Source organism: Quercus suber, unplaced genomic scaffold, assembly GCF_002906115.3.
Source record: "Quercus suber isolate HL8 unplaced genomic scaffold, Cork oak 2.0 scaffold_182, whole genome shotgun sequence".
NCBI classification, from domain to species: Eukaryota; Viridiplantae; Streptophyta; class Magnoliopsida; order Fagales; family Fagaceae; genus Quercus; species Quercus suber.
In genome coordinates this window covers 763886-767862 of record NW_027069640.1, presented here as the reverse complement: position 1 = coordinate 767862, position 3977 = coordinate 763886, and positions in this window count along the sequence as shown.

Genomic DNA, 3977 nt, shown 5'->3' with positions numbered 1-3977 from the left:
TCAATGATGCTTGGAGCTTGAGTTCTATTTTGACCAAATGGTTTCATGCACATGAAAGATGTTATAGTGCCGGCTTATCATCACAGGGGTATAAAAAATTTTATGATTCCTTTTATGACACATTTGATAATGGAAGATGTGGTCCTAGCACATGCAACGTGCGGAGAAAAAAATATTGAAAGTAATCTGTCAAATTCCGCGCACCCTCATTCCCTCTAAGCATGGCCCAATGTTTTTACCTTTTTACTTCAATGGTGGTCGACTCTCATTCCTTCTTCTTCCTTATAGAATTAGAATGATGAAATTATTGTAATGATTCCTTGCATCTTCATCTTTAACTTGTGTATTAGGATTTTCCTATATTTATTTCATTTTTGTTATTATGGGCATATCAATAATTTTTCTAATTATTGTTTCATATTTATTATATTATATGAATTAACCTATTATCTATTATCTAATCTTATGGTCATTTGTGAATACAAATCTCTTGTACCATTTTTTGTATTTCACTTTATATTCTACCAATTACAACTTACCAAGAAATCAAGTCCATTTGGTTCAACATTGCTGAAATGTATATCATCTTGTCTAGGTCTCTAAAGACCGATTGGTGGAATTTACCACTATCTAGGTGGCCCATCGAGCCCAACCCCCCAAGCCTCGATTTTCTTGGAAGCCACCACCTATAGAGCTGTACAAAATTTATTTTGATGGAGCTCTTTTCCAGGGGGACAATAAATCTAGTATTGGAGTGGTCATCCGTGATTCTTAGGGCCTAGTCATCGCTTTTTAATCCCAACAACTCCCTCAATGTTTCCAAGCAGTGGAGGTTGAGGCCATTGCTGTTAGCCGGGCTCTTGAATTTGGCTTCGAGGTTGGGATTACCCCAGCCATTTTGGAAGGGGACTTTGAGGTGATCATCAAAGCTTTGGTGGAGAATGCGTCGTTTGTAACTTCTTTTGATCCTATGATTCAAGATGCTAAGGTTTTCTCTAGATCATTCAATCAATTACTTTACTCTCATACTAGGAGAGAAGGTAATAAACTAATTGCCCATAGTTTTGCTAAACATTCTCTTAATGTCTCAGTTTGTAATATTTGGATGGAGGATGTTCCAGTCATTTTTTATTCTATACTTCAAGTTGATATAGTCATTTTTTCTTAATAAAGTTTTCAAGCTTTCTCCTTAAAAAAAAAAAAAAAAAATACAACTTACCATATGTTTGTTCAATTTTTTTTTTTTATAAAATAATCAAAATTTAAAATGGAAAAAAAATTAAACACATGTTAAATTGTAATTGGTGGAACCCAAAAAGTGGTACAAAAATTTGTATTTGTTATTTGTAGAATTTATATGTTTACATTGTTGGGTGTGTTAAGTATTGACATTGAACTATATTTTACATTCAACAATAGACATTTTTAAACACAGGACATAACCACTTTATTTCATTAAAAAATCACATCCACTAGACATAAACAACTTAACACCTATTCACCACTTGGACAAACTTTGCTTTGATAATTCTTATTCCTGGACCTTGGACAATAATCGTATAGTATGTAACCTTACATATATATACACGGTAATTTCTTTCTCTCCACTTGTTATTTTGTAGACTTGTAATCTATTATATCATGTTTAGGCATGAACTACATGGACCTACTAATATTATCGAAAATAAATAAATAAATGGACCTACTATAATTGCATACTTCCCTCCATAAAATGAAATTTGAGATATAAAGCCTTAACCTTGCAATGATGTGGGTTCCAGTTAGCTCAACTAGTAAAGTTTCTAATGGTTGAATAAGAGATTTAAGATTCAATCCTCACCTATACAAAAAACTAATTAGTGTCTTGATTTGATGATAAATAGTTATTATCAAGAGTGAACGTCATATGTTAAAACTCTCTAAAAAAAATTGCGATGATTATTGAGACTTGCACAAGAATATAAGATAGGAAATCCTAAAAGTTCAAAATTTGATTAAGGCATGATAGATGAACCTAGTGGTGCAACGTGCCTTTACATTTACATTTCAAAATTTGGAATTGAAATTGCCTTTATATTTGATTCTCAAAAGAAAAAGTGCCTTTACATTTTGTTGGGAAATTATATTAACCATATTCGTGTGGTGCAAAGTGCAAACTCTCTCTCCCAAACCAACTAATCAGAACGATAAACAACCCTATGTGCTGCATTGATTGACTAAGAAACAATAAGGGCACTAGCACAACTAGTTTATGTATATTCAATATGCTATATTGAAACATGGAAGATGAAATTCTGAAAAGAAAAAGGTGAGGGTTAATTCAAAATATAAAACGTAATAATATATTTTATGATATTAATAGGAAAATAAAATTTCAGCAGCCCTCTCTTTTGTGTATGTGTTTATCCCCACACACACACAAACACACGCACACAAAAAAGGAAAGAAAGGAAGAAGTAGAAACCTCAAATATAATAGCTAGAGCTTATGCCACTTGACACATTTCCTAAGACTCCCTTCATTTAGACTTTTGCCTCAACAAAATTTGCATTTATGTCAAATTATTAGTTTATTGAATGTGCAAATTGAATAAATGTATGTATTAATTATTTATAGGTGTGCACTAATAATTTATATAAAGATAATTTCTATGTATATTTTATAATTCTATATAAGAAACTATTTTTATTTGGAATATTTATTATTTTTTGGACGCAATTTAGTTACAAAATTAGTTGTAGCTTAAGGCTACAAATTTACTTAATAAAATAAATATTACTACATATTTTGAAAATCTAACCGTTGAATTGCATGTTCTTTACGCTATTAATACTCATATCAAATTTTGTGTCAATCGAATATTATTTACTATATGATCTATAAGTTTATATTTTATGCATAATTTTAAACTAAAAAAATTTGCAATTTAAACAATTTATTGATTACATAGCTCAATATCTTTAATTTTCTAGAAATTTTACAAGTATGGAGGATATACGAAGATATAATCCAATGGTGGATTTTTCAAAATTCACATCTAATAAAATGATATTGAGTAAGGTTGTAACTTAAATCTACAACAAATTTTGCAACTAAACTTTACCCTTATTTTTATCAAATATCATGTTAATAAAATGTTATTTATTATTCGATCATTAAACTTATATTTTCTCTTAATTGTAAAATTCAAATAAAAACTTAAAATTAAGGGACTAGTTAAGAATTAAGATGTCCTTAATACATTTGTTAATTTATTATTTTACAAACAGTTTAAAATAGTTTTTTTATGAAAAATATAAAACAAAATAATAATAAAAACTATCCAAAAATAAGTATTTGTTTTTCATAATTTTTTTAAAAAAATACTATATCATAATTCATGAACCAATATCCTTAATCATCCATGAACTTGTTCCTAAAAGGTAATATGATATTTGATAAACAATTGACTTACTTTAACGATGCCGTTTTGGGGATTAGCTCTGGCCTCACCATCACCAGTTCATGTCCTCAACCGATCCTATATATTTGGCCTTCATTCAGCAATGCCATTGCCACAATTGAAAAAAAAAAAAAACCTTATTCCCCAAATGGTATTGCCGAAATTGTGGGAAACCGTGACTTAAATATCTCTCTCTTCAAAAATCCAATCGACTCAAGGCCGGATGGGATGAAACCGTGACTTAAATATCTACAACTTTTATGTTTTGAGTTTTTTGAAATTCACAAAATTTGTTGGCCGAAATTAACTCACAAGTTGCTATTGTAAATTTGGACGAAAATTACCACAAATTTTTTTTCCCCACAATTTTGACAATACCACTGCCACAATTGGAAAAAAAAGTTTATTTATTTATTTTTTCCAACTGTGGCAACAAAAATTTTTCCCCACAATTTCGGCAATACCATTGCCACAATTGGGAAAAATAGTTTTTATTTTATTTTTTCTCAATTGTGGCAATGGCATTGCTGAAATT